At 39.7% G+C, this 25,915-nt stretch overlaps 3 non-coding genes across 3 annotated transcripts; all 3 read right to left on the bottom strand.

The window, feature by feature from the left end:
* Positions 1–22,255: 22,255 nt before the first annotated feature.
* On the bottom strand, positions 22,256–22,327 carry trnae-cuc. The gene has a single exon. It is a non-coding gene; the product is annotated as a tRNA-Glu (tRNA).
* Positions 22,328–23,166: 839 nt separating this feature from the next.
* Positions 23,167–23,238, bottom strand: trnae-cuc. The gene has a single exon. It is a non-coding gene; the product is annotated as a tRNA-Glu (tRNA).
* Positions 23,239–24,986: 1,748 nt separating this feature from the next.
* Positions 24,987–25,058, bottom strand: trnae-cuc. Its single transcript has one exon. It is a non-coding gene; the product is annotated as a tRNA-Glu (tRNA).
* Positions 25,059–25,915: the final 857 nt, after the last annotated feature.

The following is a 25,915-nucleotide window of genomic DNA, read 5'->3' as shown; positions in this document are numbered from 1 at the left end:
AATTCAAATACAAAACCACTGATGGTACAGATTGTACTGTAAGTATGACAGAAAGTGTATTTTTTTGGAAAAGACTGTGGGTAGCACAAGGCCCTGGCTGACATTCCTTCTCTACTCTTGTATTTTTCACAGATGATGAATATGACAAGTTTCACAACTTTTTTATAACATTTTTTAATAAAGGAAAGACTGAGGAGGCATGCATGCATGTTTCATAACAACACTGGTGTGTGTGTGTGTGTGTGTGTGTGTGTGTGTGTGTGTGTGTGTGTGTGTGTGTGTGTGTGTGTGTGTGTGTGTGTGTGTGTGTGTGTGTGTGTGTGTGTGTGTGTGTGTGTGTCTTTCTGTTTGACATTTTGAGGACATTTTGGCCGGTCCTCAAAAATTCAAAGGGTAGTTTGAGGGTTAAGACTTGGTTTTAGGGTTAAGGTTAGAATTATGTTCAGGTTAGGGTTATGGTCAGGGTTGGGGTCAGGCATTTATTTATGATGGTTAAAGGGTTAGGCATGGGGTTAGGGTTTGGGGGCTAACACACTAACCCTAACCACATGCCTAACCTAATTCTAACCTGAACCCTAAAACCAGGTATTAACCATCAAACAGCCCTTTAAAGTTATGAGGACTGGTCATAATGTCCTCAGTTTCTGCAAAGGTCCTCACTCCAAAAGTCTAAAACTTAAACCTCACAAAGATAGAAAGACAAATACACAAACATACACACACACACACAACCTAGTACTTCTTTCTTTGTGAGACAACTCATTTCCTAGCCCCTTGCCCTAACCTTAACCATCACCGACCAGAACGTCCTCACTTTCCCAAAATATCCTCACACTGTAAGGTCTGTAACGCAAACTCTTCCTCACAAAGATAGAAGTACAAGTACACACAGACACACAGAGCAACTCCCAGTGGCAATACGTGCACACATCTGTTTTTCATTTCTAGTTCTCTAGCTCTTCTCATCTGCTGTCTTTTTCTGTCTCTCTCTCTTTCATACTTGACCTCTCATACTTATACTTGGAGAATTGATTAACTGCAAGTTGTGGGCTGGGAGAGGTTATTAGAAGGGTTTGGGATGCTTACAGGGAAAACTCCTATCCCCTGGTTGCTGTGTAAACATTACTGGGAAACAAGATGGCCAGCCTCAACATGTGCTGATGAACTAAACACTTCATTTAAGGTGGAGGATAGGAACTGTGTTTGTATGTGTTCATGTATTTAAATAATCTGACAATACCAGAGGATGGCAATATTCTGATTACTGTGATTGTCACGTAAACTCATTATACAGGTTATTATTCTAGCAAAAAACCTCCAAGATATGTTTGTATGCATTTTAGAGAGTGTTGGTTTTGAAAAACAGTATTTCAGGTACAGACTTAGAGAGCTGATATATAGCTACAATTCCAAACTATCATCTACACTGATGAGCCAAAACTTTGTTACCAACATGGCCACTCAGACTGGTCTATGGCTATGCAGCCCAATACGTACGTTTACCTCTGAAAATAAGTCAGGTGTCTATTTAAAGCATATGTGTATTTAAAGGTTAGGTTTTATTTCACTGTGTAAAGAAGAGTTTGATCATTTGGAAAGGATTTATGTCTCCGTCCCCTACATCAACAAAATCCTGGAGTTGCAGTGGATTTGCAGAGGCATGACAACAAACATTGTAATATATAATGTCATCAAACAATAGACATGCACACAAACACAGCATCCAAAACACTACGGAGTAAAAACTATTGAGAGTTAGTTGTTTAGACTGTTTTTACATAACTACAGTGACAGAAAAGAGGACCGTAGGTCTGTAGCTAAGCCAACAAGGGAAGTAACATTAGCTGGCATGGCATCTCAAATAATGAATCAATCCAAGTAACCCCACTGTACTAGCAAACTTCTTGGCTATAAAACCCATTGCACAATTTACGGACAAATACCATGATATAGAGCATACAATGAGACATTCAGTACCTAACGTTAGCTAGGTTGTGTGTTAGCAAACTGTCACTACAGTTACTGCTGCGAAGCTAACATGCAGAGAGGACGAGACGGTTTCCTATAGCAAGCACACAAGATCCAAACAGTGATACTCACAACTACCCTGCTACTATAGCTAACATCATACCAACAGCATATCTCGGCAAACTAGAAAGTAAGCTGAATGTCCTTGGGCATGTAATTTAATGTTACCGCACACACAAATGTGACACAGGTACCTGCTTACTAACTAAACAGTTTGGATTAGCCATCACAAACATTAGCATACTGGACAAAACAATACTGACCTGATGGCTCTGTGAAACATAGCAAAACTAATGTCTTACACACCTGTCAAGCAGAAACAGAGCAACCTCTGCATCTATCTTCATGCCTTTCAACTCTCCACCGTTGGAAAGCCTCTCCGAGATTAATGTGGCTCTTCACCCTTGCCTGATCAAAGCACTTCTTTTTCAGTTTATGTTCTTCTGTTTTTTTCCTCTTTGGCTGTTTCTCAGCCATTTGCTTCTTGACAATGCAACTAATTTGTGGAGTTCAGCAAGTTAGAATGCGCCAGACTTACTGTCTTTCACTTCCACTGCCTTTTTTTTACATAACTAATTTGTCACTGCAGGGAAAAATTGCTATGGGAGGCTGCTTCCTACATCCATACTATTCTGAAATATTGTGGCTGACATATTGTAAAGGAGAAACCTGCTTCACGAAGGCATGTGATGGGGCAATAGTGTCTTCACTACGTGCTGATGAAAAGAGGGGATACTCATTTTAATGCAGCTAAGAAATGATAAGAGAGACTGCTGAACTGAATGCACTGGCAGGAGGTGAGCTCCAGTAACTAATACTGCACGGACCGGTTGTTAAGAATCGCCCTGCACATGTTCAGATCAATGACGTGTCATGCGTTATTGACGGGTAATAAAGTAAGCAAGCAGATCCTGTTGTAATTTTCACACCTGACTATTGTTTTAAGACAGCCTTCTAAAATTGGGAACCCACTACTACTACTTTATCCATGTGAATTTCAGTGTTCTGTGTTTATTCACAAACACGTGCGAGCTATACAGATGTCAGCTGTAGCAAATAGAACTCCAGTTCTTTTTCCTCGCAGCTGTTTTTTTCTCCTCCAGTCTCCTTCCTTTTTCTCTTAACACAGTACGTTCATGATGTGGAGCCATAAAGCCTCAGGATAAATGCAAATCTTTTACTAAAATTAAAACAAATTTTTACTTGCGTCTTTCCGGTGACTTTGTATACAATGACACCACTTCTAAAATTTGCTTTGTGTTCAGTCTGAACATGTGTTAACTTCTTGGTACTTATAGAGAATGCTTGTCAGGAAAAGTTTAACAAACTGTTTGTTTGAACAAACTGGAGGTGCTGTTTATCTGCTGAGGCCATGCCCTGAGCTGAACAGGGGTTAATCAAATTTTTATCTTAATATGGATGGTACAAGTAATGAAGCTATGTTGTGTAAGTATATGTAGAGGGAACGAGAAGAAAGAGAAGAAGGAGAGATGAAGGTTTTTTTTCTGCGGTAAATCAGACAAAATGTTTAGATGAAAGAGCAGGAGAGAGAGAGACAGTAGCAAGTACTATAAGAGATGAAAGTGCAGACCAGCAGTCTTTAACACTTTTCTCCCCTCCTTTCATCTCATAACACTTTCTCCATCTGGCCTGTTGCACTTCATTATTAGGGTGAAACTTGCTCTGCTCCTGTCTAGCACTGCTTCCTTTCAGGATTGGTCAGCCTTGTGTTTTGTCTTCAGTGGGTCGAGAGAAACACCTGTAGCCAGGTAGCCCCACAAGGCTGTGTGTCCTTATCAAACTCTTGTTTGTACACAGCCTCTGTAAGAACCACATCAGTTATTCAGTCCTCCATATGAATTACCAGAGACCTGGCGAGGGAGGAAAACGAAGCATCTGCTCTCTGTCTCATCTCTGCTCTTGCAGGTGTCTACTGAGCTACAAGGGGAACTGCCATGAGAAATGATTCACCATCACCTGTTTGAAAAACCAGCGTCCCACCGGAGCAAGTCAGGGTTTATGGCTTTTAGAATTGGAGCTCCTCTCACTGGTGACTGAAAGCAGCATCATCAGCTCAGCTTTGATATCCAGTGCATTACTTCCTAATTATATGCTCACTGAAAGAGAGCAAAATCCACAAACGCAATCATGGTGTGATACCTCTGATGCGAATAGCCGTTTGCTTAGCTGTTAATCTTATAAACAGTGTTTACAGTATATACAGTAGGTCTACCTTTGTACTTTTGTACTAAAACGAAACCCCAAGACTGAACTTATTACTAAATTGAAGATAGTCTGGAGCAGTCATGGCATTATGAAAAGGAATACGATCAGTTGTGTATACTGATAAGTGTACTTATTTGTATTTTAACAGTGATGCACTTGATAAAAGGGGGACACCCCTGAAAGGGGGTTGCATTTTCTTCGATGTCCATTGCAAATAAATGTTCATGAATCCTCTTAGAAGTCATTAAAAAAAAAACACTACTTAAAACTCGCCTCACTAGAACTTGCCTGAGAAGTAAAAGTAATCTAGTGATTGTTGTCTGTACATCCTTGGGTACAATGCAAACAGGAACTGCTTATAGCTAATTTGGCATATTTTTAATGGTGCCAATTTGGCAAAATGGAAATTACAGGCTTCAAGTTGTAGCCCATTGCTAACTCAGTGACTATGGCAACTTTATACTTCCTGTTTACATTCCCAAAGCATTACGGGAACAGATGCACGGAAATCATTTGTATCAGCTGATTGGCATCAGCTGCTTCATTCATGTTTTACCATCACTGGCTCTTGCAGCTGCTTGGCTACTGGCTGAACAGGTGTATAACGGGGCTATTATAACTTGACAATTCTCACTATTATTCTGCTGATATGCTCATATCAATAACGCCATTCACTGCCACATCTTCCTGTGCCACCTCAGCCTCCTACTTATGTGCTAAGCTTTGATATTTTTGACTTAGGGGGCATTGTTTCTCCCAGGACAATTGTCATTGTTGCTCAGATTTTTTGAAAGTTCCTTCAAAGAACAGAGACTTTTCCATCAAATATAGGGAGGAACTAAGCAAAAAAATATGTTGCGCACATCACTACAATGAAGCAAGGGCACAAAAAATTACATTAGAGATCTTTCATTTTATTATGAGAAAAAGATTTTCGGTTCAATATGAAACTATGGAGGGACAAATTTGACTGGGGGACCGCCACAGTCTAGGTAATTAATGGGAAACACTGCATGTTATATTGGTTTGCCTAGTGTGGCTAATGTTAGCAGTGCTAGCACCATCAGCCTTCTTTCCTTGCAGGTGCTGAATGTGGTTATGCATTGCTCCTGTCGAGTGGTTATATGCCAGTTTATTCCACCTTGCTTGTTTACACTCTGAAGTGTGATTTGGTGGATTACGTCTTTGGAATATGTTGTATTTACAATGGCTACTGTTAAAAGCCACTCTCACAAACCATTAATGTTCATGCATATTGCCGGGGGAAAGGGGATCCTAAAGTCTGTGATTCAATTTCATGAATGGATAGTTAGGCGGCTGGATTATTTGGAAGAAAGATATCCAAATTAGTAATTAAAATAACAGTTGAATAGTTTATTTTCCTCCCTGTTGCATTAGTGTCATGTTATATATTCAAGAGATAATTTTTGTGGGGAGAAATAAACTGAAAATGGGTCAGATAGGACATGAATGCCACTTTTCAGCCTTGCTATAAAATCAGCTGTTCCAGCATTTACCCTGGGATTTCAAATTTTTTGTCCACATTTTCTAACCCTATCGTCAGATTAATGTGTTTTTCTCTGATGTAGTCTACATTGAAAAATGTAATCTATAGTCTGTTGTGTATTTATGGCAGTGACTGGTTGCCAATCTGTTGGCAACTGGCAACTATTGTAAATTTACAGCCAACAGAATGGCAGCCTCAGGATGTTTTGCTATCCCTAGTTTTGTCAAGACCACCTTGAGCTAGATTTGAAAGAGGTGTGGCCACACTTGACTGTTAGATTCAGCTTTTTTTTTTTTTACGCCCAAATAACTAGTTTAGAACATTTTACATCAAGTTGTTTTAAACCTGTCTGATAACTTATTTTACAATTCTTCACTGGCTTTGGTCAAAATGTTTCTCCCATCACAGCTTCATTGCTTCTTTACACTATTAGCTGCTTAGTTAAAGATTTTTAACTTTACTAGTCCAAAACTGTATAAATCGCTACGGGCGTGGCTCTAGGGACACTGGTCAGAGTGTTGGTCCACCACTCTAGTCCAGACTGAAATATTCCAACAACTATTAAACAGATTGCCATAAATTATGTACAGACATTCATGGTCCCCAGACATTGAATCCCAATGACTTTGGTGATCCCCTTTTCCTCTACCAACACAATGAGGTTAACATTTTTAGTTTTTAGTGAAATGTTTATATCTGCATGTAGGGACAAACGACACATCCCATTGGGAGTGTGAGCCCACCAAAAATGATTTTAATCTCCTTTTTAGTGTTTTAAAGGACTGTAGAAAACCTTTTTTTATTTATGCCCCATTCTCACCCTTGCTCGCGGAGCAGAGCACTTTAGGAACATTTTGAGCCTGCACACCTGGCTCTGCCTGCAGTCCTCACAACATGGATTTTATTGACAATTTTTACCTGTTCTGGGATCATGCTTCGCTCTTCAAAAGAGATGGGATTCATCCCAACAGGTGGGGTAGCTGAATGCTGTCAGCTAATATTCAGCACGTGGACCAGTCCTCTGAATGTGCATGACTGTTTTCAATTACAAATACGTGTACCTGCTCACGTTACTCACTCCTCACTAGACATCTGTTCTTGTTCTACGCAGCCATCTAAAATTATTGCCCCCTCGACTTCCCTCTGTATGGTAGTCTCCAAACACCTTCTGCTATCCCTGTCACTACATACACTGGACTTGTCCCTTCTGTCATAATTAATTACACCAGATCAAAAAATATATATTCCATGCCCCACTGGCAGAAAAGTAAATGTAGATTACTTTTTACATTCTCATTGTATTACTTCCAATAATACTGATATTTTTTGTATGATTGAGACGTGGTCAAAACCAGAGGAATACAGTACCCTGAATTAAGCAACCCCTCCTTTACCTATGCTCAGAAACCTCGGCTGTGTGCCCAAGGTGGGGGAGTCACTGTCGTGTACAAAGACAATTTTTTCAATAAGCCAGTATCCTGTGGGGAATTTTCCTCCTTTCAAAGCCTATTTTTTGTGTCAACAAGCATCAACTTATTTTATTCCTCTTAGTCTACCACCCCCCAAATCCTAATGGGGCTTTTATCTCTGATTTCTTTAAGCTTCTCTCTCTGCTTTTACCTAATTATGACCAAGTCTGTATTATTAGTGATTTTAATATTCCTATATGTTGTCCTGGTGATGCACATGTGAGTCTTTTAATTTTGTTTTACACTCCACCCATTATAAGGTCCAGATTCTTGATCTTGTTCTATCATATGGTCTGAAAATCAATAATATTGAACTTAATAATTTCTGTGTATCCGAACATCTTAACATTATGTTTGATTTGTTATCTCCTCCGCCTCCCAAAATTACATTCACTCCCATTCGCTCTCGCATCATTAACTCAACAACAGCTTGTAAATTTTCATAAGTCTCTCTTCCCTGATACTGACCTTCCGGCAAAATCCTTTAACGACCTCTGCCTCACAACATTGGATTCAGTTGCCCCAACCAAAAAAAAATGGTTCAATGACCACACCCAATTCCCTAAAGAGAGAGGTACGCAAAGTGGAATATAAATGGAAGGCTTACAAACTTCATGTTCATTATGAGCTTATGAAAGATGTAATGAAGAAATTCAATGCTGCAGTTAATAATGCACGAGCAAGTTACTTTTCCACCTTGATAATCCAGAATGCCCAAAATTCAAAACTATTGTTTAAAACACTTGACCAAATTGTTGGTGCTCCCTCTAACTTTACCTTAAATTCATCACCTTACCTCTGCAAGCAGTTTTAAATACTTTTTACTGATAAAATTGAAAAAATCTGATCCCAGACTGATAGCACCCGCCCTCACAATTTACTTGTCCAAGATCATTTAATGTTTTATCCTTCAGGTCTTACACCATTGTCTCTATCTGCATTCAGTGATATAGTTAAACACATGAAGTCTTCATCTTGCCCCTTGGATGTGGTCCCTACAAGACTACTGAAGGAGACTATGCCCACTACTGGTCCTTTCATTTTATTTATTGTAAGAAGCTTTCTTACCTCTGGCTCCCTCCCTTCCTATTTTAAAACTGCTCTAGTTAACCCTTTCCTTTCAAATTATCCCACAAGAACATTTAACGGATAATAATCGATTTGAAATTTTCCAGTCTGGCTTTCAATCTTTCCACAGTACTGAGAAGGCTCTTCTTAAAGTTTGGAGTGACCTTCTCTTGGCTGAAGATGCTGGTGATTGCTCCATCTTCTACTTTTGGACCTTAGCGCTGCTGTCATCACAGTAGATCATAACATATTCATTGACAGACTAGTGGGCAGGAGGTGAGGGAGTCTTGGCCGCAGACCCCATGGACGACAGGTATTGACGATGAACCGTATGCAGGAACTGGGCAGGAGCAGGCGAAGATTTCAAAATATGTGTTCATATCACCCCTGCTTTAGCATCCTTGCACTAGCTGCCTGTTTATTTTGGGATTGATTTTATTATTCTTTTGATTACTTTTAAGGCCAAGCAAGGGCTGGGACTGGGAAAGTTTCTAAACTTTTATCCCCCTATGAGCCAGGATGCAGTCTGAGAGCCTCTGCTAGTTCATTGCTGGCCATTCCATGGTGTAGGATGAAAACCAAAGGAGACAGGGCCTTTGCTGTCAGGGCCCCCAGACTTTGGAACAACCTGCCAGAGGAGAGTAGACTTGCAGAGTCAGTTCCCTGTTTTATTTCACTTCTTAAGACACATTTTTATTTAAAAAAAAAAAAAAACAGCTTTTATTGTGTGATGTTTAATTAAATTTTTATTTTATTTTTATTTTACTTTGTTCTCTTGGTGTGTTTATATTGACTGTTGTGAAGCATTTTGTTACCTGTATTGAAAAGCGCTAGACAAATAAAGTCTTATTATTATTAATATTATTATTATTATTATTATGCCCACTGGATGGATTGCCATGCACTTTGTTTCAGGCATTCACGTTCTCCTCAGGGTGAATTGCAGTTACATTTGTGATCCCTTAAATATTCATTTAGTGCCAACATCAGGTCAAAATTTTACCTGTTCCAAAACATAAATTTATGACCAATACCTGCAAAATTAATGGCATTCCAATCAGCTTCAACTGTACTTTGTCTAGCTAATTAGCACAATGTTGCACATGTGTTATCAGGCTAACACGCTGAACTAAAACTGTGAACATGGTAAACATTATACCTTTACAAAGTCATTGGAAGCATGTTAGCATACAGCGTTTGGCTCTAGTCACTACTGTGCCTATACAGCCTCACAGAGCTACTAGCATGGCTGTGGAGTCTTAAGCCTTTTATGCTTTCATGCCGGTGACAGCTGTGACCAAAGGCATGTTTTTGGGTTGTCTGTCCACCTGTCCCATTCTTGTGAATGTGATATCTCAGGAATGCCTTGAACAAATTTCTTCAAATTTGGCACAAATGTTCACTTGGACTCAAGGATAAAGTGATCACATTTTGGTGGTAAAAGATCAAAGGTCAAGGTCACTGTGACCTCACTTCCATCCGATTCTTTGCAATGCTGTATCTTCAAATTTGGTACAAACGTTCACTTGGACTAAAGGATGAACTGATTTATTGCTTGGGTGTTTATTGATTTTATTCTATAAAGTTCTTTGATCAACCTGTGCTGTTTTTTAATGTGCTATATAAATAAATGTGACTTGACTTGATAAGATTTTGGTGGTCAAAGGTCAAAGTTCAAGGTCATCCTGATGTCATGTTTGTCTCGTTTTTGTGAATGTGATATATCAGGAATGCCTGGAGGGAATTTCATCACAACTGGCAAAATGTCCATCTAAAATTATGGCTTTTAGTCAAACAGATGTAGGTGACCTATCTGTAAATGTTCCTTATGTCTTCATTCAGACATGACAGCATAGATATGGAAAGAACTGTGTGCTTACACAATATTTGTCATGTGTTGCATGAGAAGAAGCAGAGAGAGAACAGTGAACAGTTGAAAATTTTATGATGGCAAGTAAAGAGAGTGTTTTCAGCTGCATCACTGATGGATTTTAAAACTTATTTTGATATTGAAGCCTACTATCAATGACTAATGACTGTTGTGAGCGAATCCCTGCATCTCAAAGCCAATCTATTGACACATTTTCACATCAGTCTCATCAATTAATGTTATTCGTGAGTGAATTTTGCTGTCTGTTTTATAATATCCAACAGTTAACAAGCAATGAATCACAGTGACATTAAATTAGGACTCTATCTTAATTTCTATTTGCTCACGTGCTGTATGTGAAGCGTATTTTAATATTAAATAAATATTCATTTATTCATCCATGCAGTTGGAATGAACATTGAAAATATAAAGAGACTGTTGATCAGAGTATTACTGTGGTTGCAGTTGCACTTCAAGAGGAAAATTGTTTTTTGTATTCATCAGATATAAGAAGAATCTCCTAAACCTTAAAATTGGCTTTTTGACAGTGTTTCATAGTTCACTCAATATGTATAGCCATGGACGGTAGCTCAATCACTCAGGGCTTTAAGGTCAAAAAGCTTTAGAGGAATCAAAGCCTATCAAGCTCCTTTTAGTTAGCTTCAAGTTTAAATAATGGCGAAACGGTTTCCTGCTCAAGATGGCGGAGCGAGTGGCTGTGTAGTTGCTAGTTCATCCAGGTCAGTTAAAATAATACCACCAAAACTAGTTAACACCACACACACTTTGAATCTGGAAACGAGTGGATATAATAGAATAGATAGTAGAATATAATACCTGTAGAAGCTGCTAAAACAATAAGAAGTTAATCAAGGCTGAAGAACAGTCTACAATGGGAAGGATCTCCAGATGAATCGAAAGTGAACCTGAAGAACACGTGCTGGGGGAAGTTGACCATGACCATAATGAAGTCCTGCAAGGTGGACTAGCAAACATTAACCAAGACATAAAACACCTCCAACAAAATCTCAGAGAGGAGCTGAAAAATTAATTTAGGATGGAGATGAAACACAAAATTGCTTTGCTTAAACAAGATATTGAGCACAAAGTCAGAGAAAGTAACAGAGAATTACAAGAGCAAAAGGCAAATATAAACAAAGCCCACAGCCACATAACCAAGCCAGAGGAGCCAAATGCAGAGGCTAGCGAAACGCTACTGAAGATGTAATTCATGACACGACACATGCAACAAAATAATTGATCTCGAAGTGAGGTTGTGGGGAAATGATTTCCCCATTTTCTGTCTACCTGAAGAATCTGAAAGAGGCTCTCTTATCAACTACTTGGACCAGCTATTAACAACCAAACTGGAGCTTCATGAAGGAATTAGCCGGCAGAGTCAATGCAACTGCAGGACCCCCCCACAAAAACTTAGTGTAAATGGCCATTTGAGATCAATATTGGTCAACTTTCTTTGGTCACTGAAAGAGAAGGGAATTTGTTTTCAGAAACACATCCACTGGAACAATAAAGAGCTATGATAATGCCAGAGAGGCAACACGAGACATGAGATGTGCCGGGTGATGCGGAGAAGACGACTTGTAACATTGATCTCTAATTCAACTAAATTGGATTTTGAATAAGAAATCAAGGATATGTCCTTTCGGAAAGTAATAAACATTTTTTCAAATCTCTGTTTCATATTATAGCAACAAAAACTTAGGGCATCCTATATATCTCCAACATGGGCAGAAGCAATAATCTCAGTTGTTCCCAAACCCGGCAAGAATAAGGATAATTGTCTAAACTATAGACCAATTTTGATACTTAACACAGATTACAAATTAATTAATCCTCTCCAAAAGATTACACATTTTTACCTGAACTAATTGATGAAAATCAACCAGGCTTCTTAAGAGGCCGTCAAACTTAAGACAACATCATATAATAAAACAAACACAAAAGGAGAAACAAAATACTGTCTTGCTGGATCTTGATGCTGAAAAAGCATTTGACTGAGTAAATTGCTTCAACGATAAATTAGTACAATTGATCAAAACATATACAGAGCTCTCAGCTAGAATAAAGATAAATGGAAACTTGACAGATAAAAATAGGCTGCAAAAATCCACTAGACAAGGTTGCTGCTTATCACTGCCTCTCTTTTCTATTTTTCTTGAGCCCTTGGCCCTTTTTATGCTGCTCAATTAGACCCCTTTACTGTTGGTGCAAGCCAGATTCTAGAGCGAAATGGAAAGATATTGAAAAAGAAATATACCAACAGCCAATTCAAAATATGATTGGATATAAAGATATATAGAAGACATTCAGAAATGAGATGCATTCAATTACAGTACATACATTTGAGTTATGGTTTGAAATATTAAAAAATTACAAGATTCAGAAAGACACAAAAATTTAAAAATGGGTAGCATACAATACTAATTTCAAACCAGCGCAATATGATCCGAGGAAGAAAAAGAGAGCTAGAGAGCTTTCAAAATTTGAAAGGAAAATATCATCTGGGTACATGTTCAATTAAAATAATGTTCAATTAAAATAATGTTACAAAAAAGAAAACAAGGTGGGTCTCTCAAAAGAATTGAACGGTGTGAGCCAACTCATAACCAAATCTTATAAGGAAAGTAACATAAAAATAATCTCAGAATTATATCAGGGATTAAACCTTAATGATAAGCAGTCAGCTAAATATATTTAAAAAAAAGAAAAAGGAGAATGAGCTTAATGTGTAAATTACAGAAGATGACTGGCAAAACGTGAAAAAGATCCATCACACAGCCACCAATTCTTGGACATGGAGAGCATTCTCCTGCGAAAACTTAGTGTGTTTCTTCATCACACCAAAGGTGAAAAGTAAGTAGTTAAACCAACGGCAGAAATGTTGTAGAGAGTGTGGATCATTTAATGTAGATCATTCACAATTACAACTGGACCAAAAGTGGAGGAAATGGGCAGTATATATGACTCAACTTGGCTATGTCAACAAACATCAATAGGACTGTATGAATGTAGTTAATATATTTGTTCTATGTTGCTGACACTTTTTGGTGTCGTTGATTTTATTAAATAAACAAAGATTTAAGGGGAAAAAATAATAATAATGGCGAAACAAAGCATATTGCTTAAGTTTGTCATATGATAAAACTGTGAGGAAGAGAAAAAAATGCATATTCAATCATTACTCTCAAAGTTGTGCCATGGGTTTCACTGTTTTCTCCATCAGGCAGCAAGAAGTCAGATGTGGATGCTAATTCAGCCATAAATAAACCTGCCAGCAGGTAGTTTTCTCCAGTGTTGGACTTAGTAGGCTGCTGGACATTATGTTAAGCTGCAGTGAAACATTTCCTGGGAAAAATATTGTTTAGTCTCTATGTATGTTTTACCTTGTGCTGCTGCTGCAGCCTTTACATTTATCTGAAAGCATTCAGTTCAGACTTGTTGTGTTGAAAATGTCACTGAAATGTTGCTTCATATCTATATATATTATTCATATATATATATATACAAAGTGTGTGTGTATATATACACAATATATACACACACACTGTATATGCACCATTCAGCCGAAACATTAAAACTAGTAACTTGTTTTAATGTGTTAGCTGATCGGTAATTGTAGCCTATGTATTGTAAATAAGTGACTAGTTGGCTAGCATTTCTGCAGCTGAATCTGCTCTAATCAGTGATTAAAACAATGCTCATCTCTTAGCGGCAGTTTCATAACTTAGATTTGTAAGTTCATACATCTTTCACAGAGTTTAGATCTGCTCTCATTTTGGTCCTTAAACTGAAGATATCAACCTTCGGGTGACCGTTAAGCAATTCCTCTTTGGCCCTATCTTTATCGACCATCTTCACTTCATAATGCCTGTATTTGTTTTTTGACAATACAGTTATCTCCCTAATAGCTTGCTTCATGTAGCACTTAGTTGCATTATCCCTGTCAATCAATCTGTGTGACTGCATATTAAGTGTCAGTCTTTCTGGCCCAGCTTTTTTGACCACCTGTCCCTTGTGCTGTATCCCTGAGGGGTATCCCTCTAATGGTCTATTCAACCTAAAGCAGAATGGGTAATATTTTTCATTCCTTCTATGCACTGGATGGCAGGATGTGTCATAACCAGTGTTATCGCTGTTTAGTGCTTATCAGCCAGCCACCTATGATGATAAAATGAAAAACCATAGTTGCGGATCTCTGCTTGTTCACTTTCTTCAGGCATAACAACTATAGTGGTCAACTGTCATTTATGTAGTAACTTGAAACCAAAATTAAGTATTAATTATTTTTAAAAAATCATTAAATCAATGATGGTGATTGCATGTGGCTGGATAAAATGTATTAATGTATTACAAAAATAAGCTTCAGTAAAACACATGAACCAAAAAAAAGGATGCAGTGAAAGACAGCATCTGATTAGAAGTCCAAAAGTAACAATTCAGTCACTGAAATGTCAGTCTGTAAAATGCGATAGAAGATGTGAGTAAACAGACAAACCTGTTCTCCAGTAAGTCTTTCCAAAGTCTCTAGGCGAAGACAGAATAAGACTAAAGCTTATTTCAGACACACCCATGTTAATCTGATGGCAATTGTTGGTCTCATATCTGAATAAGCACCCTGCTCACCTTTATGTAAAATCACAATATCATTCTTACTAGGTCAGACCTAACCCGATCAGATTTACAGTATACACACACACACACACACACACACACACACACACACACACACACACACACACACACACACACACACACACATATATATAGATAGATATATACACATATAGGGCTGAGGAGATGAGAGGTGTCATGTGCTCATGGCAGTGAACGGTGTTTCTTGTGCAGTGAATTTATGAGAGGCTTTTGTGTCAACTGAGTCCAACCTGGCCAGATAATAAAGTTACGACTCATTAGTCAGGATGGACTCAAACTCAGCTCAACTCAGAGACTCGCAGATTAAATAAAAACAGTTCACCTTTAATGAAGGCAGCATAAGGCAAAAACAAAGGATGAGGTCAAGCTGAAGTCGGGGGACAGGCAGGAGTAGATAATGGGGAATCAGGCGATCAGGGAAACAGGTACAAGGGGCAAAGCTGAGGCAAAAAGTCCAAAAACGCTGGCAATGGTTAGGCAGTATAACAGGCGTGCAGGCAGAAAAAGGCTGGAAAGCTACGGCTGGAGTGACACGTGATACAGCATGGTGAGCAGTGAGTTGAACTTGGCTAGTATAAGTACAGCGACTGATCAGGGAATGGGAAACAGGTAATGAAGTGGGTAGACAGAATGAATGAATGACACATAGATGACTAACTGTTACACATGCTGCCTAAACATCCCATCACTTCCTTTCTAAAGAGGCTATGCATCTTCAAGTTATTGATTGACTGACATTTGCATAGTTTTTATGCATAATATTTCAGAATTTGCAGATTAAAAGAAAAATGGATATGGTATGCTTTGTCACAGAGCAGGCCATTATTAGATTTTTTTAGCATTTAACAACTCCCATGAGGTTTGAGAAATAGCTGTCCAAGCCACATGGAATCTATAGATGTTTAAAGCTCCATTAATCATTAATTTTTTTAATTAACAATGGATCACATGTAATGCGAAAGGTGTTACTTGTCACATCAAACCCATAGTGAATTATCACCAACCTTACACAGGTTTTGAGACTCTTTTATCTCACTGTTTTGGTCCCATAACCTTTGCTCTCATTGACCCTTAATTCTCTCTCTTTCTCCACTGTCAGACTAAAAAGTTAGCAGCTCACTTGGGAACGTAGGGGAGCATTTAGCTGCTAAACAATTTGATAATAAATTAATTTAATTAATTAACATTATTAATGGAAGGATCGGAAGCTCAATGATTTTGCAAAGTATGTATGAAGATAAAAATGAAAATCCATTATATAAAATGGAATTTGATTAAAGGGTTAGCAAGATTTAGGAACATCCAATTAAAAGTTGATTATAAAAGAGGAAGTAGTATTTTGCTGTAATGTGGAAGAGACTCCCATAGTCATTAATCAGGTTCTGCTGTACGATATAACTGGACTTGGAACTATAACTGGAAATGTGAATTTTACAACTATGGACTAATATAAGTATTCAGCAAGTCTTAATTAGAAACCTAGGATCCTAGTGTTGGTGTGACCCCTCTGCAATTAGGAAATACACACACACACCAAGTGTTGCATTCAGATGCTAAATCAAAAAGTTTGCTGGTGAAGCACAGCTGCAAATTTTTCTGTGCCATGTTTTTAGGACGCCAAAGAATTCAGCAGCACTGTCAAAACAATGTCAAATTAATGGTATTTTGATTCAGTGGGGGAATAAAAAGAAACTGTCTGTAAACAAGTAGGTAAAAGTTGGCCTTCTTCTCCACCTGTCTGCCTTAACCCATCCATCCATGCATGTGGGTCGCTGCCTCTGACAGATACACAACTCTCAGCTGAGACAGCTTTCTGCCTCGGGGAGCTGCCACATGGCATAAACAGTACAACACACAGTTTCAGCTGTCACAGTTAAGGCTTGTTATGCTTCAGCTGTGCTCTCTATCTAACTTCTGCTGCTGTCCGCATTTGCCTCTCCGTGTAACCTACTAAAATATTTCCTTTCTCCTTTCAATAAGGGTTTGATGATTTCTCTGTTTTGTCTTTCTCTAGTATGTTTTTATCTCCTATACCTCGACTATCTCTTCCCTCCTACTTACCACACCGGGTTGGTGTTAGGTTCCTGAAGTAAGTTCAGCAACCTCTCTTCTTATGACAAACAGTTAATAAATGTAGGTAATGTTAAATGAAAACTTGTGGACTCAGAAAAAATGTTCCACAGGGGTCAAATCTAAGGCCAGTCGTATTTAACATTAATGTCACTGCTACTGTCATGTCCTTAAATGATTCTTATTCTCAAATTCTCACAAATTCATTTATTCTTCATCTGTGCCGATCAGCTTAATCGGCAAAGGTCCATTTTGCCTGGAGAAGCGAGTGGCTCTGAAGGCAGTTTTATTGTGGCCGAGAGGTCAAGGAGATGGACTTGAGGTTGCCCCGTGCAAGTTTGAATCCTGTTGACTACGAAAGCCATAGCTCCCTTCATTCATGTGCCTTGTGGTTCTATGTTGTTGACTCTATTATGTCTGCACACACGTGTATAAAATGCTTGGTCTTCAAAAAGTCATAATGCTGACATTGCAGTGGCTTCTTTCAAGGTGTTGGTGGTATAGTGTTACGCATAGCTGCAGTTGACACCGGTTTGATTCCTTGCCAATGCACAGTATGTCTGAAAGTGTTGGTGATTTTGTGAAGGCTACTTCAATAAATTGGAGTATATCATTTCAAAACTGTGTAAAATTCTTCTAGACTTATATCTAATTGGGATCTTGTGTCTTACTAAGTACCTACTTTGTAAGGCAGCATTCATTCTTCTTCTGTATACATACAGTTAATCCTTTTCAGGTAGACTGGGACAGATTACAGTTAGGTATTTAATCAGGCTGTAACAGAAATGAACCTGGGAGCTCACTAGTGCATCACAGTGTCAAGACTGCGTTCCCTTGACTGGGAATAAAACCCAGGCCATCAACCAGGTGAGAGCGCCGAAATCTGTATGGTAATCCATCAGGGAAAGAAGGCAATGCAAGAGGAAGACAAAAGTGTAAATTAAACAGTTTTCACCCTGTTCAAAATTTGGCTTTTTAAACTAAATGATATGCACATTCTTTTAAGACGCCAGTTTATGTTACCTTAACATTCCCTGAACAGGAATCAGCCTTGGCGGTGAGTGCACCAAATCCTCGCCAGTAGATCATCAGGGAGCCACGTGTCAAGGGTCGGAGGAACACAATAATGAATATAACAATAATCACATTCTCTAAAGTTTGACCTCTTTATCTCAGTACCTGACTATCTTATTTTAATTAGCTTTACTGTGCAACAGCAAATGTTATATGGCTTGATGATAAATATCTTTCCGGCTAAAAATGACAAGAAATGTTGCCGTGCTCTTTTTGTCACCTCATCAATGACACATGATTCGAAAAGTCCCTGATTTCATACAACTTGGCAACTCCATGATCCAATTTAGGTCCCTGAAGTAAGTTCAAGAACCTCTCATCTTATGACAAAGACTGAATTAATGTAGGTAACATTAATTGAAAACTTTGGCCTCAGAAAAGATGTTCCACAGGGTTCACATCTAGTGCCAGTCGTATTAAACATTAATGTCACTGTGACTGTCAATTTCTTAAATTATTCCTATTCTCAAATGCAGACCAACTCATTTAATCTTCATCTCCGCTTAATGGGAAAACGGCATTTTCGCCTGGAAAAGTGAGGGGGGTTCTGAGGGCAGTTTTTTTTTACTGTGGAAGTCAAGGAGATGCATTAGAAATTATTTGGGGTTTCCCCCTGCAAGTTCGAATTTTGTGGACTGCGGAAGCCCCCAAATTTTACCCATTCCTCCCTTCATTTATGTACCAGGGGGTTCTATGTTGTTGAATTTATCAGCGACACACAGACCTGTATGAAGTGTGTAGTCTTCAAAAACTGGGAATTCTGACATAGCAGTGGCTTCCATCAAGGCATTGGTGGTATAGTGGTGAACATAGCTGCTTGATTGCCAGCCAATGCAGAATGTCAGAAGGATTTTCCCTTACCTGAAGGTCTTGGTGAAACTGCGAAAGTCTGTTTCAACCAGTTAGAGTAAAGGATAAGGGGCACAAACTTCCAGCCAAGAAAGTAGGGATTCACGCAGCCTGCTTGTTACACGCCTTCCACGTTGTTAGGAAGCATTCAAGTTATTATGCTTAAAGTTAGGTTTTTAATTAGGCTTTAACAGAAATTAACGTATGTGCTTACTAGTGCATCAAGGTGTTAAAAAAACATTTCTTGACCGGGAATCAAACCCCGGCCAAAAAAGTGAGAGCGCCAAATCCTAGCTAATAGACCATCAGGGAGAGATGGCAATGAAGCAGGATGACAATCATGTACATTAAACAGTTATCACCGTGTTCCAAAATAGGCTTTTTTTACTAAATTACTTGTACCTTTGTGTAAGCATTGACTCCCAAGAAACTAGGGATCCACGCAGCCTCTTGTTACATGTCTTCCACTTTGTGAGGAAGGATTGATTCATCTTCTGTAACATAAAGGTAATCCTTGTCAGGGAGACTGGGACATATTAAAGTTAGGTTTTTAATGAGGCTGTTACATGAAATGAACGTGGGAGCTCACTAGTGCATCACAGAGTTAAAATCACATTTCCTGTCCAAGAATTGAACCTGGGCCGGGGCAATGAAAGTGCCGAATCCTAGCCACTACACCATCAGGGATATATGGCTATGCAGCAAGATGACACTAATGTACATTGAACAGTTATCGCCGTGTTCCAAAATTGGCTTTTTTTAAACTAAATGACTTGTAAGCAGCCAGTTTGTGTCACCTTAGCATTCCCTCAACGGGAATTGGCTTTGGCGGTGAGCACACCAAATCTTTGTCAAGTGTCAAGAGTCTGAGGGACACAATAATGGATAAAGCAGTCATTGCACGCTTTAAAGTTTGATAAATCATCAATGACACATGATTTGAAAATTCCCTGATTTCATACAACTTGGCAACCCCATGATGCGGCTTAGGTTCCTGAATTAAGTTCAGCAACCTCTCTTCTTATGACAAACAATGACTAAAAGCGGGTAATGTTAATGAAAACTTGTGGCCTCAGAAAAGATGTTCCACAGGGTTCCACAGGGTTCAGTCATATTTACCACTAATGTCACTGTAATTGTCATGTCCTTAAACGATTCTTATTCTCAAATTCTCCAATTTGTGCCGATCCGCTTAATAGGCAAAGGTCCATTTTGCCTGGAAAAGCGGGTGGCTCCGAAGGCAGTTTTATTGTGGCCAAGTGGTCAAGGAGATGGACATAAAATCCCTTGGGGTTGCCCCGTGCAGGTTTGAAGTGTAAATTAAAAAGGTTTTCACCCTGTTTCAAAATTGGCTTTTTTTGAACTAAATGACGTGTACATTCTTTTAAAAAGCCAGTTTGTGTTACCTTAACATTCCCTGAACGTGAATCCGCTTTGGCGGTGAGCGCACCAAATCCTCGCCAGTAAACCATCAGGGAGCAACATGTCGAGGGTTGGAGGAACACAATAATGAATGGAGCAATCATCACACTATAAAGTTTGACCTCAATATCTCAGTACGTTAATTCTCTAAGAGACATGCAAATAATCTTATTTTATTTAGCTTTACTGTGAATTGAACCCCGGCCGCGGCGGTGAGAGCGCCGAATCCTAGCCACTAGACCATCAGGGAGAGATGGCAGGGCAGTAGGATGACAATAATATACATTAAACAGTTATCCCCGTGTTCCAAAATTTTTTTTTTAACTAAATGACTTGCACCTTCTTGTAAGCAGCCAGCTAATGTCACCTATCATCCCCTGAACGTGAGTTGGCCTTGGTGGTGACTGAACCAAATCCTTGTCAAGTGTCTGAGTTGGAGGAACACTATAATGATTCGAGCAATCATCATACTCTCTAAAGTTTGACCTCATTATCTCAGTACCTTACTTACCTACGAGACATGCAGGTAATTATATTTAACATTAATGTTGCTGTTATTGTCACGTCCTTAAATTATTCTTGTTCTCAAATGTATGCAATCTCGTTTAATCTTCATCTGCGCTGATCTGCTTAGTAGGCAAAGGTCCATTTTGCCTGGAAAAGCGGGTGGTTCCAAGGGCAGTTTTATTGTGGCCAAGTGGTGGAGGAGCTGGACTAGAGATCCATTGGGGTTTCCCGCGCAAGTTTGAATTCTGTGGACTACAGAAGCCCCGAATTTACCCATTCCTCCCTTCATTCATGTGCCTTGTGGTTCTACGTTGTTGAATATATCAGCAACACACACACCTGTATAAAGTGCATAGTCTTCAAAATCTGGCAATGCCGACATCAACTCCCAAGAAACTAGGTATCCACATAGCCCTCTTGTTAACAGTCTTCCACTTTGTAGTGTAGCATTCATTCATCTTCTCTATGCATACAGTTAATCCTTTTCAGGGGGACTGGGACAGATTCAAGTTAGGTTTTTGATGAGGCTGTAGCAGAAATGAACGTGCGAGCTCACTAGTGCATCACAGTGCTCAAAACACATTCCCTGACCGGGAATTGAACCCCGGCCGCGGCGGTGAGCGCCGAATCCTAGCCACTAGACCATCAGGGAGAGATGGCAGTGCAGTAGGATGACAATAATATACATTAAACAGTTATCCCCGTGTTCCAAAATTGGCTTTTTAACTAAATGACTTGCACCTTCTTGTAGGCAGCCAGCTAATGTCACCTATCATCCCCTGAACGTGAGTTGGCCTTGGTGGTGACTGAACCAAATCCTTGTCAAGTGTCTGAGTTGGAGGAACACTATAATGATTCGAGCAATCATCATACTCTCTAAAGTTTGACCTCATTATCTCAGTACCTTACTTACCTACGAGACATGCAGGTAATTATATTTAACATTAATGTTGCTGTTATTGTCACGTCCTTAAATTATTCTTGTTCTCAAATGTATGCAATCTCGTTTAATCTTCATCTGCGCTGATCTGCTTAGTAGGCAAAGGTCCATTTTGCCTGGAAAAGCGGGTGGTTCCAAGGGCAGTTTTATTGTGGCCAAGTGGTGGAGGAGCTGGACTAGAGATCCATTGGGGTTTCCCGCGCAAGTTTGAATTCTGTGGACTACAGAAGCCCCGAATTTACCCATTCCTCCCTTCATTCATGTGCCTTGTGGTTCTACGTTGTTGAATATATCAGCAACACACACACCTGTATAAAGTGCATAGTCTTCAAAATCTGGCAATGCCGACATCAACTCCCAAGAAACTAGGTATCCACATAGCCCTCTTGTTAACAGTCTTCCACTTTGTAGTGTAGCATTCATTCATCTTCTCTATGCATACAGTTAATCCTTTTCAGGGGGACTGGGACAGATTCAAGTTAGGTTTTTGATGAGGCTGTAGCAGAAATGAACGTGCGAGCTCACTAGTGCATCACAGTGCTCAAAACACATTCCCTGACCGGGAATTGAACCCGGGCCGCGGCGGTGAGAGCGCCGAATCCTAGCCACTAGACCATCAGGGAGAGATGGCAGTGCAGTAGGATGACAATAATATACATTAAACAGTTATCCCCGTGTTCCAAAATTGGCTTTTTAACTAAATGACTTGCACCTTCTTGTAGGCAGCCAGCTAATGTCACCTATCATCCCCTGAACGTGAGTTGGCCTTGGTGGTGACTGAACCAAATCCTTGTCAAGTGTCTGAGTTGGAGGAACACTATAATGATTCGAGCAATCATCATACTCTCTAAAGTTTGACCTCATTATCTCAGTACCTTACTTACCTACGAGACATGCAGGTAATTATATTTAACATTAATGTTGCTGTTATTGTCACGTCCTTAAATTATTCTTGTTCTCAAATGTATGCAATCTCGTTTAATCTTCATCTGCGCTGATCTGCTTAGTAGGCAAAGGTCCATTTTGCCTGGAAAAGCGGGTGGTTCCAAGGGCAGTTTTATTGTGGCCAAGTGGTGGAGGAGCTGGACTAGAGATCCATTGGGGTTTCCCGCGCAAGTTTGAATTCTGTGGACTACAGAAGCCCCGAATTTACCCATTCCTCCCTTCATTCATGTGCCTTGTGGTTCTACGTTGTTGAATATATCAGCAACACACACACCTGTATAAAGTGCATAGTCTTCAAAATCTGGCAATGCCGACATCAACTCCCAAGAAACTAGGTATCCACATAGCCCTCTTGTTAACAGTCTTCCACTTTGTAGTGTAGCATTCATTCATCTTCTCTATGCATACAGTTAATCCTTTTCAGGGGGACTGGGACAGATTCAAGTTAGGTTTTTGATGAGGCTGTAGCAGAAATGAACGTGCGAGCTCACTAGTGCATCACAGTGCTCAAAACACATTCCCTGACCGGGAATTGAACCCGGGCCGCGGCGGTGAGAGCGCCGAATCCTAGCCACTAGACCATCAGGGAGAGATGGCAGTGCAGTAGGATGACAATAATATACATTAAACAGTTATCCCCGTGTTCCAAAATTGGCTTTTTAACTAAATGACTTGCACCTTCTTGTAAGCAGCCAGCTAATGTCACCTATCATCCCCTGAACGTGAGTTGGCCTTGGTGGTGACTGAACCAAATCCTTGTCAAGTGTCTGAGTTGGAGGAACACTATAATGATTCGAGCAATCATCATACTCTCTAAAGTTTGACCTCATTATCTCAGTACCTTACTTACCTACGGGACATGCAATTAATTATATTTAACATTAATGTTGCTTTTATTGTCACGTCCATAAATTATTCTTGTTGTCAAATGTATGCAATCTCGTTTAATCTTCATCTGCGCTGGTCTGCTTAGTAGGCAAAGGTCCATTTTGCCTGGAAAAGCGGGTGGTTCCAAGGGCAGTTTTATTGTGGCCAAGTGGTGGAGGAGCTTGACTAGAGATCCATTGGGGTTTCCCGCGCAAGTTTGAATTCTGTGGACTACAGAAGCCCCAAATTTACCCATTCCTCCCTTCATTCATGTGCCTTGTGGTTCTACGTTGTTGAATATATCAGCAACACCCACACCTGTATAAAGTACATAGTCTTCAAAATCTGGCAATGCCGACATCAACTCCCAAGAAACTAGGGATCCACAAAGCCATCTTGTTAACAGTCTTCCATTTTTTAGGGTAGCATTCATTCATCTTCTGTATGCAAACAGTTCATCCTTTTCAGGGGGACTGGGAGAGATTCAAGTTAGGTTTTTGATGAGGCTGTAGCAGAAATGAACGTGCGAGCTCACTAGTGCATCACAGTGCTCAAAACACATTCCCTGACCGGGAATTGAACCCGAACATGGCGGTGAGCGCCGAATCCTAGCCACTAGACCATCAGGGAGAGATGGCAGTGCAGTAGGATGACAATAATATACATTAAACAGTTATCCCCGTGTTCCAAAATTGGCTTTTTAACTAAATGACTTGCACCTTCTTGTAAGCAGCCAGCTAATGTCACCTATCATCCCCTGAACGTGAGTTGGCCTTGGTGGTGACTGAACCAAATCCTTGTCAAGTGTCTGAGTTGGAGGAACACTATAATGATTCGAGCAATCATCATACTCTCTAAAGTTTGACCTCATTATCTCAGTACCTTACTTACCTACGAGACATGCAGGTAATTATATTTAACATTAATGTTGCTGTTATTGTCACGTCCTTAAATTATTCTTGTTCTCAAATGTATGCAATCTCGTTTAATCTTCATCTGCGCTGATCTGCTTAGTAGGCAAAGGTCCATTTTGCCTGGAAAAGCGGGTGGTTCCAAGGGCAGTTTTATTGTGGCCAAGTGGTGGAGGAGCTGGACTAGAGATCCATTGGGGTTTCCCGCGCAAGTTTGAATTCTGTGGACTACAGAAGCCCCGAATTTACCCATTCCTCCCTTCATTCATGTGCCTTGTGGTTCTACGTTGTTGAATATATCAGCAACACACACACCTGTATAAAGTGCATAGTCTTCAAAATCTGGCAATGCCGACATCAACTCCCAAGAAACTAGGTATCCACATAGCCCTCTTGTTAACAGTCTTCCACTTTGTAGTGTAGCATTCATTCATCTTCTCTATGCATACAGTTAATCCTTTTCAGGGGGTCTGGGACAGATTCAAGTTAGGTTTTTGATGAGGCTGTAGCAGAAATGAACGTCTTGAGCTCACTAGTGCATCACAGTGCTCAAAACACATTCCCTGACCGGGAATTGAACCCGGGCCGCAGCGGTGAGAGCGCCGAATCCTAGCCACTAGACCATCAGGGAGAGATGGCAGTGCAGTAGCATGACAATAATATACATTAAACAGTTATCCCCGTGTTCCAAAATTGGCTTTTTAACTAAATGTCTTGCAACTCCTTTTAAGCAGCCAGCTAATGTCACCTATCATCCCCTGAACGTGAGTTGGCCTTGGCGGTGAGTGAACCAAATCCTTGTAAAGTGTCTGAGTTGGAGGAACACTATAATGATTCGAGCAATCATCATACTCTCTAAAGTTTGACCTCTTTATCTCAGTACCTTACTTCTCTCAGAGACATGCAAGTAATTATATTTGACAAGAAACTCTCAAGAAATATTGCCATGCTCTTTTTGTCATCTCATCGACACTTGATTCGAAATTCCCTGAGTTCATACAACTTGGCAACCCCACGATGTGACTAAGGTCCCTTAAGTTGGTTCAGCAACCTCTCTTCTTATGACAAAAACCCTGAATAAATCTAGGTAACATTAATTGAAAATTGAAAAGATGTTCCACAGGGTTCAAATCTAGGGCCAGTCGAATCTAACATTAATGTCACTGTTATTATCAATTCCTTAAAAATTTCATTAGTACAGACAAACTCATTAAATCTTCGTCTACGCTGATCCGCTTAATAGGCAAATGTCATTATCGCCTGGAAAGGCATTTGGTTCCGTGGGCAGTTTCATTATGGCTGAGAGGTCAAGATGGACTAAAACATTTCTTGAGGTTTCCCCGTGCAAGGTCAAATCCTTTTGACTATGCCCCAAATTTTAACACATTCCTCCCTTCATTCATGTACCAGGGGGTTCTATGTTGTTGAATCTATCAGCAAGGCACACGTTTATAAGGTTCACAGTCTTCAAAAACTGGTAATGCTGAC

Source organism: Xiphias gladius, chromosome 2, assembly GCF_016859285.1.
Source record: "Xiphias gladius isolate SHS-SW01 ecotype Sanya breed wild chromosome 2, ASM1685928v1, whole genome shotgun sequence".
NCBI classification, from domain to species: domain Eukaryota; kingdom Metazoa; phylum Chordata; class Actinopteri; order Istiophoriformes; family Xiphiidae; genus Xiphias; species Xiphias gladius.
Note: the sequence above shows the minus strand (reverse complement) of the source record. Positions and strands in the feature narration are given on the sequence as shown.